The following is a 13427-nucleotide window of genomic DNA, read 5'->3' on the forward strand; positions in this document are numbered from 1 at the left end:
GTTGAACAAACTATTAGCGGTTCTATCTGGCGAGGGCATGGACGTCGGACAAGTGCCTGTATCTCTGCGGAGAAAACACATTGCAATTATGTATGTAGGTGACTAAACATCGCTTCAAACAATCTTATTTAAAAAAAAATAATGTTTATTCATTTTTGAGAGAGGCAGATGCAAGCGGGGGAGGGGCAGCGAGAGAGCGAGACACAGAATCCAAAGCAGCTCCAGGCTCCGAGCTGTCGGCGCAGAGCCCGATGCGGGGCTCGAACCCACGAACCGAGAGATCATGACCTGAGCCGAAGTTGGACGCTTAACCGACCAAGCCACCCAAGTGCCCGGCTTCAAACAATTTTAAAGACAATGGTTCATATAATACTTTTGTAAATGTTTAAAAGATAACAGATCAAGTATAGTCGTCTGGTGAAGCCTGTTTTTATTTTCTAGAGTATAGAGAGCGGAGAGAGTGTCTTAGGTCAGTCCTATTTTCACAGAATTAGGAACAATGCTACGTTTAGTTGTCCTTTGCCTCTTGCTTTCTCATATGAACTTACTCCCCTGAATTGTTATGTGTTAATTAAAAATGAAAAACTTTGAGGCAATATATTCTACAAATGCTTGACGACGATTAGAATTTTATTGCATCAAGTTCATTAAGCAAATTCTATCGGACTGTGAGTTTATTGTCAATTTTAACTTGTTCAAATGTTTCAATTACGATTCCATTTTGAACTGTAATAAGGTGGCTGATAAATGACAATGGTTAACAACTGCTATTAAAACTACCCAGGGCAGAACTCCATAAATGTGGAACAATTAGAGTAACAAATGAGAGGAGCGATATGCTATTATTTTTACATTATTCAGTTGACATACTGCGGCATTTAAATTGTTCTAGCTGAGAAAAAAAAAAATGTTCCACTTGTTTTCAGTGTTTTGTTTTCATTGTTTTTGAACTGATTTTCTATCTGTTTTGTTTATAGCACAGAATAGTCAAACTTAGGATTTTGAGGAGCAAAGATCAAATAATGTGGAAAAAGTTGTGATTCACTGACTTTGCTACGGCCACCAGGATACAGAGGTTAAGGTTTCACGTCGATGGCAGTTTTCTTTGGGTAACTGAAAACTTAAAAACAGGACTAACGATGATTTTGCGTTTCTTTCTTCCAACTTTCAAATTTGTGAAGAGGAAAAGATCGCGTATGTGCTTAATTGTTTTATTTCTCGTCCTTAAGATTATCTGTTTTTTTTTTTTAATTTTTTTTTCAACGTTTTTTATTTTTTATTTTTGGGACAGAGAGAGACAGAGCATGAACGGGGGAGGGGCAGAGAGAGAGGGAGACACAGAATCGGAAACAGGCTCCAGGCTCTGAGCCATCAGCCCAGAGCCTGACGCGGGCTCGAACTCCCTGACCGCGAGATCGTGACCTGGCTGAAGTCGGACGCTTAACCGACTGCGCCACCCAGGCGCCCCAAGATTATCTGTTTTGATGTACACTTCACCCTTAGTGGAAAATAAAGATGTCACGGTGTTTTCAATATCTCAGAACTACCGTTGTCATGTTTCGTTCATCCAAGGAATTAGGTAGAACATGCACAAAGTTCCAGTATCCTGAATATTTATGATTCACAAATAAAATAGTACTTAGCTAATGGAAATACATTCATTCTGTTCCTAAAGTTCCCCTTAACAATTCATTTATAAATATTTATACGTTGCTCAAAAATTGTTCAGCATTCTCCACAGTTATATTCACTGAGTATCAATCTTGTTGGATCATAAAAATTTTTTGATGAGTCTGTTTTTTCTTTTCAGAGAAATTGCTCACACTTTAATATGTCTGTTGTGTTGAAGAATGACTTAAAATGTAGCCACTTTTAGAATTTTCAGTTTTGACATAGTGATAAAAATTCAAGATTGGCTTTCAAGAAAAGATTCCTGAAACAGGACAGAACACTGGGTTTCAAATAATAACTAATTATTGGAGAAAATCTCCTAAACATCTATTCTTCTGAGAAAATTCTTCCGTGGTACATAAGTTTGAAACTAAATGTTTTTTTTTTAATTTTTTTAATGTTTTTATTTATTTTTGAAGGAGAGAGAGGGAAGAGGAACAGAGAGGGGGGGAGGAACAGAGAGAGAGGGAGACACAGAATCAGAAGCAGGCTCCAGGCTCCAAGCTGTCAGTGCAGAGCCCGGTGCGGGGCTCGAACCCACAAACTGTGAGATCACGACATGAGCCGAAGCTGAACGCTCAACCGACTGAGCCACCCGGGCGCCCCTGAAACTAAAAGTTTTAAGAATATGTTGGATTTGTAATTAATTTTCCTTAAAATTATATACTTTGGAGAATACCTTGCCACAGATTGAGACAGCTATATTGAATTCTTTTCAAGAAGATATGATAGAAAATACCTTCTCATAATAACAGAAGCAAATTTAAAATACTTTTTAAGAATCTTAACCAAATAATTCTCCAATATCTTCTAATATCATAGAGTCTTCTGATGGTCGCTGAAACTAGAATGCTTAAAATTACTCAAAACCTAAGAGTTATTTTGTGGGATGAGGTTATAAAACTTTATTTACTTTAAATCATATTGTGGCTTTTAATGTTTTAAATAACTCTCAAGCTCACTACTTTTGTACCTCAACTCATAAACCATCTGAGAAGGCTGAAAGCTTTATGGAACTTAAATTGTTCAGGATTTATCATCCTGAGATAAACTAAAAACAGCTTTGGTTTAAACTGTATACAAATTCTTACTCATCTGTTGGTTATTTGGGTTAGTATTCTGTATATACGGGCCATCCATGTGACTTCTAAACGTCTCAGGGTAACAGCATTAGCTATATTATTCTATTAATGCTCATTCTATATTTTTACATCACGAAAAGTGAAAAAGACAAGTTATGTACGTCTAACTTAAAAACCCATAGCATCAGAATATAGACAAAATAATAAAATATTATGAAAACTATCAGCTAAATACTAAATGATAAATTGCCAATATGAGTTTCATCAAAATCAAGAATAAAACTCAGTAGAGACTTTCAATATGATCTTGGGTGTTCTATCTCATCCAGTTAGGGAAGGGAATTAATGTTCAACAAAGTAAATTTAGCTGCATTTTACGATTATAAATTTAGAAAAGACTTTCCAATAAATATCATCATGATGAACGAGAGACTTTTAATGTGGCTGAAAATTCGACGAAAGAGCAAAAATCAAAAGTTTTAAGACTTTACAAGAACTGCTTTGAATTTCAAATGAAACACACATTTTAATGACAATGTAAAATATATGTGAAATATCCTGAACAAATTAAATGAGAAAAGTACAGCCCATATATTAAGACAAAGACAGATACCAAATCTTGTTCAATGTAATAGACTTAAAGGTCCTTAACAGAAATATCAGTCATGATTTTAATGGTTTAAGTGCCCACAGAAATTTATTAGAATTCTAATCAGAATGCTATAATATAATTTAGGCTAAAAGAAAAATGCAACGGTGCTTATTTTAAAAGATACTGAAGTGTATTATGAGTGATCGTATAAATATGGTGTTAAGGAAAAAATGGATGGGTTAGTTGAACAGGATGAAACTCTGAAAAATGACCCAAATACTGTACGTAGATATTACATAGGAGGAGGTTTTACTTGGATTCAGTGAGACACACAAATTTATTAACTACAGAATGTGGTTAAAAAGTAGCTGCTCAAAGAGAAACAAGAGAAATATTCCTTCACGTTAAAAAAAAAGGAAAAATACATTTCATGAGGATTGTAGGTTCACTAGAAAAAATCAACAACTGATGGTTACCAGGGGTGGGGGGGGGGGATAGATTAAACAGGTGATGAGGATTAAGAAGGGCACCTGTGACGAGTGCCAGGTGATGTATGGAAGTGATGAATCACTACATTCTACACCTGAGACTATATTACACTATGTTAACTAACTGAACTTTAAATAAAAACTGTAAAAAACAGCAAAAAAAAATTGTTGAGGAGAATATTGTTATAACATTAAAAGGTTGGAAGTTTCTAAGCTAGTCAGAGAATACCATGGTCATAAAAGGGAAAAAGAGAACTTTAAATACAAATTAACCTGCCGCATATTTGCAGGGAGAAATACACAGGAACGTGCAAGAGAACTCTAAGATCAAGAAAAAAGAAAAATAAAACTTTAAAAACGGATTTTTTTTACGCTTATTTATTTTTGAGAGACAGACAGGGCGTGAGCAGGGGAGGGGAGGAGAGAGAGGGAGACACAGATTCCGAAGCGGGCTCCAGGCTCTGACCTGTCAGCACAGAGCCCGACGTGGGGCTTGAACTCACAAGCCGTGAGATCATGACCTGAGCTGAAGTTGGATACTTAACTGACTGAACCACCCAGGCGCCCCTAACCTTTTTATTCACAGGAATCATCATGCTGTATTTCGATTTACAAAACCATGGTCAGATTTATGTGATTAGAATAATACTATTTGATGTACACATACTTACCTCAAGGGACATTACTCAAAATATTTTTCAACCAGGGTGTTAAAACAAATTAATATATAAACATGTTCTCTTGTTTACAATATAAACCAAAAGTCATATTATAAAATTGCTTAGCGAATGCCAGGTCTAAGTTTTAATGGGAATAACTCACAATCCATTTCAGTATGTCTTCTATAATTTACTGAATTTTTGGAATTGTTAGTATCATCTTCCTTTGGTGCGATTGTTAGTAAGCAAATGCCGTCCTTTTCTGAGCCTTGGTTTGACAAACAGAACCGCACCAAATCTTTCCAGAGCCTCCTCCTTACTGCCCATCACGAGCTATGTGGCTGCAGACACTTCACTGCTGTGGAACAGCTGGGCCTTCTGTCCATGCAGCCCACAGGCCAACTCACACACCCGAAATCCACTGTTTTCATGTGCTCTGGTTCTGGGGAGCCTGAGCTATTAATCCCCTGTGGGTGCCTGGGCTGTGGTCCGCCCCAGAGCCGCCAGGGGCTCACGCAGCCAAGTTGGCCTCACTTACTACCAGCCTGTCACCTGCCTACTGGGCCAACAACAGATGCCGCCATTAGGCGACTCATATTCTCAGTAAGGAAAAAAATTGTCTTAACACCAACAATATGGTTTATGGTAACAAATCCTCTCTCCAACTCGGCTGAGCTCAATAAGAGCCATCACGTTTTAAAAACTGCTAATCTCTGCAAGGCCTAGGTCTCTACGAAACAAGTCATGCTGAGGAAGGAAGAAAAGCTGGCAATGGTTGTCATCTCATCCGATGACAAGTAGTCCAAACGAACAAGTTTATGTTAGAATTTTAATTTACTGTTTAAAATTATTGCTTACTATGTATCAATGGGTAGAGAATTTTGAGTATACTTCTCCGTCATGGCCGTCCATTCAATAAAAACAAGACAATATATGTCAGCATAAGATTTTGCTTTTTTTTTTTTTTATTAAGTTATGAAATAGCATCCAAGCACCCTCGAAATGGGTCTATTTAGCGTCACAATGGTAAGAGATTTGGAGGTGTTCCTTGTACCAGAAGCTTCCATTTAGGTTTCTGAAATGTTGGCTCTGCAAAACACAGGACAGTTAGGTGAGACCCACAGGGGATATGAAAGCCTTGTACACCAGACTGCCGTGAAAATATCATCATCTCTGGGTGCCACGATGCAAAGTGAACAGAATCTCTGCCCTGTACCTGATCACAGGACCCGTTACCAAGCTATAAAAGAAATTGTTTAGCTGAATGGCATAGTTTCCTTTTTATGTTGTAGTTATTTCTGTTTCTTTTAATGACTAAATTGGTTTTGCTGCGTTGTGATTTGATCTTTGATCAGCAACGTATCAGTGAAAATAAATCGTCTTTTCATCATGCAATGCCACCCCATGATTATAGGTAACCTCTAATACCTCCGGAGTCCATTTAAGTTCGTAACCACATCGAAGGATTATAAATAGCTCTTAAATCACTGGTTTTCTCTTGGAAAAATAAAAATAAGAATCTCTGGATAATTCAGTTACACGTAGAGATTATCACTGCCTCAGTCTTTGCCCTAAAGCATATAAAGAGGAAGAAATCTCCTTGCCTTCAAAAACCTGATAATTGAGTTACAAAGAAAAGGCAAAAACTCACGAAACATAATTACATCACTTTGTCTTCGGGTAAAACAACCAAAAAAGTAGATATTAAAAATGCAATCTTTATTCACTCAGTAACATTTTAAACAAGTCATCCCCAAAGTGCGTAGCGAAGATGAAATGTATTGGCTGTAATTTGGCATCTTTTTTGGGGGGCTGTAAACATGTTTCTTGTTTCAGTTATGAAAAAAAAAGGTTTAAAGAGGCTCATAAGGACCTCTCAGAAATGTCTTTGGAAACTGCTCTGTATCGAAATCACTTTCTCCTCTTCCTTGAAGGCTTGGCTGGACCACATCTCATCTAGCCTTCCTTGCAGTGAGGCAACCGCGTTGATTTAACTACATTTTCAGCAGTGGGAATATCATTACTTCCAGGCAAAACCCGTACATCTCCCCAACACCTTCCACGGTGTTCTCTGTCTGCTTTGCACAGGCCGGAACTGTGATGACTCTGGAAGCCTTAGAAATAACCAGCTGAGGATGCCAGAGACCGTGGGCCTGGGTGTCTGAACGAACGGAAGGAAAAGACCCTCCCTCAATCAGTAGTACCTAGCTGGGACTGGTATATGAGCAAGAAATAACCTATTTTCTTTGGGCTTTGGGATAATGAGGCCTATTTCCTTTAACTATTTAGACAAACCTAAATGATCTAGATAGCCACACAAACACCTGATAACTTAATCCAGTTCTGTTGAATTATTAGAGTTAGCTAGATGAGCTCACGGGACTGTGCAGGGTAAGGCAGCTGCTGTGCCGATCATCATGGGGGGCGGGGGGCAGTCTCAAGTCCGCAACAGGATCCCTGGAGGAGCTGATCTCCCATCCCAGCAAGACCCTGATACTCAGGGATCTGTAAAGCGATAGGAGCCTAAGCCTTTCTCCCAGGCTCTGTCAGCAGGAGTCGAAAGAGGGCTCCGAAACTTCTTCCTCTGCCGTCCCTTCCCCACCAGTCAGAGCCTCTCCTCTTCTATCTTCTGCAGGAACATCAGGATATATTTTAAAATGCTCTTTACCAAGTTCATTTCAGTTACCAAAAGAAGGCGGGGACTCTAATGATCCGGAGTCTATACTCCACTTCTGCTCAGAACACTTTGGCACCTCCCCTCCCTTTTTTTGGAAACCTTTTAGCGTCTGGTAGTAAGTCAGTGCTCTTGCCCTCCCCTCGCCCCCTCCCCTCTCTGGTTTTCCGCTGTGGGCTGGGTGCCAGGATCTCTATGCCTTGATACGGAGGTGGGGGGCCTGTGGGTTGAGGAGCAAGATTTGAAGGATCATTGACATCCATGATATTTGGCTAGGAAAAAAAAATAATAATAAGACTTATATAGGAAATGCAATATGCGTCCAGGGAAATCAACATTCAAGATCTATAAAGATGTTGAAATTTCTGTGCAGGGGATTAAAACTGAAGGCAGCTTCTCGTGCGTGGTGACTTTTAGCTTTAAGAATGAATAACATAGAGTAGTAATAATTAGAGAAGGGCTGGTTTCCTCCCCAGCCCTCAGTGTCCCACTTTTTTGTTTTGCTTTGTTATTTTTTATTTTATTGAAATCCAAGTTAGTTAACATGTAGTGTAATAATGGTTTCAGGAGTAGAATTTAATGATTCATCACTTACATACGACACCCAGTGCTCATCCCAACAAGTACCCTAAATGCCCATCATCCATTTAGCCCATCCCCCCCACCCCATACCCCTCCCGTAACCCTCAGTTGGTTCTCTGTATTTAAGAGTCTCTTATAGTTTGCCTCACTCTCTGTTTTGATCTTATTTTTCCTTCCCTTATGTTCATCTGTTTTGTTTCTTAAGTTGCACATATGAGTGAAATCATATGTTATTTATCTATATAAAATGCATGCTTGGTAAATATTAAGCAAAATTAGGTTGTTTTAAAAAACTATCAGCGTAATATTCTAGGACTTTGTGAATTGTGGGTACTTCTCTTTAAAACTACGCTTCATTCAAAATGCTTATTAATGTACCTTATCATCTGTGTTGTAATGTTTTAAATAGCTGCATTATAAAAGGCATTTCCAAATTTATGCAATCATTTTTAACTAAAAATGTTCAAACTGAATAGATAGAGCTTCTAAAAATGTAAATGCTTTTAATATCTCATTTATTTTTTCAAGATCAGCTTCTTGCTGGCTAATAGAACTATTGATGTTTTTCATGTACTTTTTTAAAAGGTTTTTTTTGTTGTTGTTGTTTTTTTGTTTTTTGTTTTTTATTGAGAGGGTACGGTGGGGGGGAAGAGAGACAGGGGGAGAGAGAGAATCCCAGCCAGGCTCCACGCTGTCAGTGCAGAGCCTGGATCAAGGCTCAAGCTCATGAATTGTGAGATCATAACCGGAGCCGAAATCAAGAGTCAGAGGCTTAACTGACTGAGCTTTTGAATCTGTCATTTGACTGGATCCTCTTCTTGGTTTTAAGGAAAATTTTCAATTGATTCCTTTGATTTGTCTTCCAGTTAGACAATCGTGTCTTTGCAAATAACGGTTTATCTTTCCTTCCGATAGCTGTAAATATTTTCTGTTGCTTTCTTCCCATCATTTAAAACTCCCAGTGGTAAAAAGCAAATAAATATTCTTGCCTTGATTCAGTTTTTCTTCAAATGCTGTGGTAGCTTCAGTCTAATTCTTTTTTTTCCTTGTTAACATAAAGGGATATGTTTTTTTTTTTAATTTATTTTTATTTTTTAGTAGGCTTCACGCCCAGTGTGGAGTCCAGTGCGGGCCTTGAACTCCCCACCCTGGGATCAAGACCTGATCTGAGAGCAAAAGTCAGATATTTAATGGACTGAGCCACCCAGGCACGCCAGGGATGTGCTTTTCAAAATATGGAGCCGTTTTCCTGTATTTTTGTATTTGCACAGAATTATAACGAACAAGTTGTGAATTCTATCAAACGCACTTCCAACGTCATACACTCCTTTGACAATGTGACATGAAGAATTTCAGTCATCCTTTGTCTAAGTTTTCACCGAATTTCAATTCTGGAATAAAAACTAAGCTATGTGGTTACACATCTAGGTTAAGTTTGCAAGGAGTGAATTACATTGTTTTCATCTGCGTTAATTCAATTTTTGTAATTTTTGTAACCCCTCTATCATTTTCACTTTCATAGTAAAGATTGTGTTCTCTTCATAAAATTACCTGGGAGAGGAAGATTCAGGGAAGACGGTGAAGTGAGAAGCAGGAAGAAGTCTCCACCTGGACAACAATCGCACGGGCAGAATCTATCTGATGTAACTATTTTGGAACTCTGGAATCTACTGAAGCGTTGCCACTTCCATAGGAAGGTTTGGCGGGCAAATTCGGGTTAATATTGGTCAATTTCGGCCCCTGGCACACAGCTCTTCCCCATCCCCGGCCATGTGGAAGGCAGTTGTGCACGTGTTCTTGGAGCAGCCCGTGTGCTGTTTGTGGGAGCCAAGGTGGGCAAAAAAAACACAGGTAAACAAGCAAACAAAAAACCCTGTTGGGGCACCTGGGTGGCTCAGTCAGTTGGGCGTCCGACTTCAGCTCAGGTCATGATCTCACAGCTCGTGAGTTCGAGCCCCGCATCAGGCTCTGTGCCAACAACTCAGAGCCTGGAGCCTGTTTCAGATTCTGTGTCTCCCTCTCTCTCTGCCCCTCCCCTGCTCATGCTCTGTCTCTCTCTGTCTCAAAAATAAATAAAAACATCAAAAAAAAATTAAAAAAAAAAAACAAAAAACAAAAAACCCTGTTCTCCAAAGATCGGCAATCTGTGCTCTGATTGCTGATTTACATTTTGCCTACCATTTGTATATAAGTAAAGAGAGGACAAGTGCCCTCTTTAATGCCCCTTACCCATTTAGTCCACCCCCCCCACCACCCCTCCAGCAGCCCTCAGTTTGTTCTCTGTATTTTGGAGTCTCTTATGCTTTGTCCCCTTCATTGTTTTTATATTATTTTTGCTTCCCTTCCCTTACGTTCATCTGTTTTGTATCTTACATTCCTCATATGAATGAAGTCATATGATATCCCTAGGTGGCTCAGTCAATTAAGCATCCAACTCTTGATTTCGGCTCCGGCCATAATCTCACAGTTCTTGAGATCGAGCCCAGCATTGGGCTCTGGGGTGACAGTGTAGAGCCAGCTTGGGATTCTCTTTCTCCCTTTCTCTCTCTGCCCCTCCCTTACTCAAGCTCTTTCTCTCTCTCTCTCAACATAAATAAATAAACATTAAATTTTTTTAAAAGCTACATATTTTGGGGGGCGCCTGGGTGGCTCAGTCGGTTGAGAGGCCGACTTCGGCTCAGGTCACTATCTTGCGGTCCGTGAGCTCGAGCCCCACGTCGGGCTCTGTGCTGACAGCTCGGAGCCTGGAGCCTGTTTCGGATTCTGTGTCTCCCTCTCTCTGACCCTCCCCCGTTCATGCTTTGTCTCTCTCTGTCTCAAAAATAAATAAAAGTTAAAAAAATTTTTTTTAAAAAGCTACATATTTTTTGAATTTTAATAACAACATTAACCAACATGTTTAATCCATGATGCTAAACATACTGGATTATTTTTTGTTCTCCTTACAGTAAATTATATTTTTAGAATGATTCGTAAGAAATGGCAATCAAAGTTTATGCTGTAAACAATAAAAGAAAAAAGTTCTACAGAGGTATAGCTAACGAAGCATGTATATATATATATATATATATATATATATATACTCAGAATTTTGTGATGCTTGAGTTAGGTGTCTGCTTTTAGACATGTTTATTATTTCTTAATTTCTTCTGTATTTTAAACATAGACTCACTTTTGTATTTAATTTTATCTCCATGTGTGGTATTGTTTTTCTTAAAGAGAGAAACTGATTTGTATGAGTTTGAGATCCCAGAGAATATGGATCTATTGCTGGATTTATGTCTTTGCTAATGTTACAGTTGAACCATGTTAATGCTTTAGTGCTGGTTTTCTTTCTCATATCCAAATATGATCATCACTTTAAATCCATGTTAAGGGGAGCCTGGGTAGCTCAGTCACTTGAGTGTCCGACTTCGGCTCAGGTCATGATCTTGCTGCTTGCGGGTTTGAGCCCCGCGTCGGGCTCTGTGCTGACAGCTCAGAGCCTGGAGTCTGCTTCGGACTCTGTCTCCCTCTCTCCTTTCGCTTCTGCCACTCACATCCTCTCTCTCTCTCTCTCTCTCTCTCTCTCAAAAGTAAATGAACGTTAAATCCATGTTAAAAGAAGTGGAAAGCTCCAGGGAAAGAAAAACAGCCTGGAATTGCCATTTGAAAAATGAAGGGTTTCTTTTTACTCTACTTTTATTTTACTTTTAATTTTCTTGAATTTCAAAAGTAATAAGAACAATCTTTGCACTCAGCACACTTCTGACTTTGGATGCACGGTATCTTGAGGCAAAGGACATTTTGTTCTTCATTGGACCAGCTAAACATACCTGGTCCAAAATAAATTATTTTATTCACATTATATACAATACATTTTATGGACACTGAAATAGTTTCCATAATAGGAAAAGAATGGCATTTTTACATTGTTTTCTTTTCCCCCTATTCTTTTATTCAGAAGCTCTCACTAATTCACCGTTTACATTCCCTCTCTCTCTATGGCCCTGGAGACACAGTTATATTTTCCAGATGGCTTTTTTCTTTTCTCTCTGAAGATCAAAAGCCACCCCTCTCTTTTTTTCAGGATGTTCAAACCACTCCACCTATTGTTTAAAAAAACAGCTTGAAGTGTTAATGATTCAATATCTATAACTCAGAAATAAGACTATGTGGAAGGGATCAATCTGGAAAAAAATAAAAGATCAAATGATCTGCATAAAACACAGTGTGGGTAAAACAAATCAACAAACAAACAAACAAAACCTTAAGGGGCACCTGGGTGGCTCAGTCGGTTAAGTGTCTGACTTCGGCTCAGATCGTGATCTCTCAGTCCATGAGTTCAAGCCCCGCGTCGGGCTCTGTGCTGACAGCTCAGAACCTGGAGCCTGCTTCCGATTCTGTGTCTCCCTCTCTCTCTGAACCTCCCCCCATTCATGCTCTGTCTCTCTCTGTCTCAAAAATAAACGTTAAAAAAAACACACACACACACAGTGTGCGTCTGTGATGCCAGATTGAACTAGGGAAATTAGGAGACTCGGTAAATGCCCTGATCACTCAAGGTGTGAAGATAAAGAAAATTAACAATACCTCCAATGAACACATTTTCTTTTTAGAAAAAATAAGCTAGGATTTTTTGGCTGTTTATTTTTCCTCAAATATTTTAAGTGTGTAAAAAAAAGTGAAAGGTAAGAAAAAAGAAAGAGTAGAAATGCCTTTCAGAGCTAGTTGGGCTTTATAATCTCAGTAGGTGTGTTTCCATCGAGTGAAATAGAAGAGAATTTTTCTAGTTCATTAAGAATGTCTCTAAGACAAGTTACACTCTCGCCATTAGTCATAAAAATCATAGGGTCTGCCTACACCACCACACACACGAACCCCTTAAAAACAGTATTAAATCATACGATAATAGGCTCCATTTAAAAACTATTGTGGAGAGGTTCAACATTTTCAGCTGCCGATTAAAGAATGAGGCTGCAAATGCTTCAGTAACATTATTTTTTAACTGTTTAATAGCTTTATTACTTTAGTATTACTCTAATACTAAAGTTTGGTGATAAAGGGTAGGATGTTGGTAAAAAGAAACAGCGTACTGCCGCATTTTTAGGCCCATAGAGGAGAGAAAATGTAACAATATGACAGCAATATCCTGAGAACTTACACCTGTCCTACCCATCACTCATTTGTCCTCCCCATAAGACCACTAGCAGAACTTGATTGATCGATCGATTGATTGATCCCACCCCAGAACGACAGAAGAGCTTTCTAAGCTATAATAATAGTGATGCTATTTTTATGCATCGCGATGAGTTGACATTTAATTTAGTTGGCTGACAATCAATAATAGTGCGTCTCCTTAAACCTGAAAAACATGTCTTCTCTTATTTAATATTTTGCGACAACGAACTATCCCGCCTCTATGACATGGCTACATACTAGTGCGTTGGGAGATGTACATCATTTTTGAGACCCCTAAAAATATAAAACTCAAATGCATTTGCAAAGTATATATGTATACAGCTCTCAACGAGCTATATAATGGCATCGAAATATTGCATTTATGAAATCCAGAGTCAGACCATCAAAGCCCATTTGCTATTAGTTTCAGCCACCCCTTATACTTTACCAGAAACCATGAAAAAATATATTTAATAATATTCCGGAGCAATAAAGCACCACACTTCCCTTCCTGACTCA

Source organism: Lynx rufus, unplaced genomic scaffold (assembly GCF_022079265.1).
Source record: "Lynx rufus isolate CCGP_SWC_20201006 ecotype Redwood Valley unplaced genomic scaffold, mLynRuf1.p SCAF_20, whole genome shotgun sequence".
Lineage (NCBI taxonomy): Eukaryota > Metazoa > Chordata > Mammalia > Carnivora > Felidae > Lynx > Lynx rufus.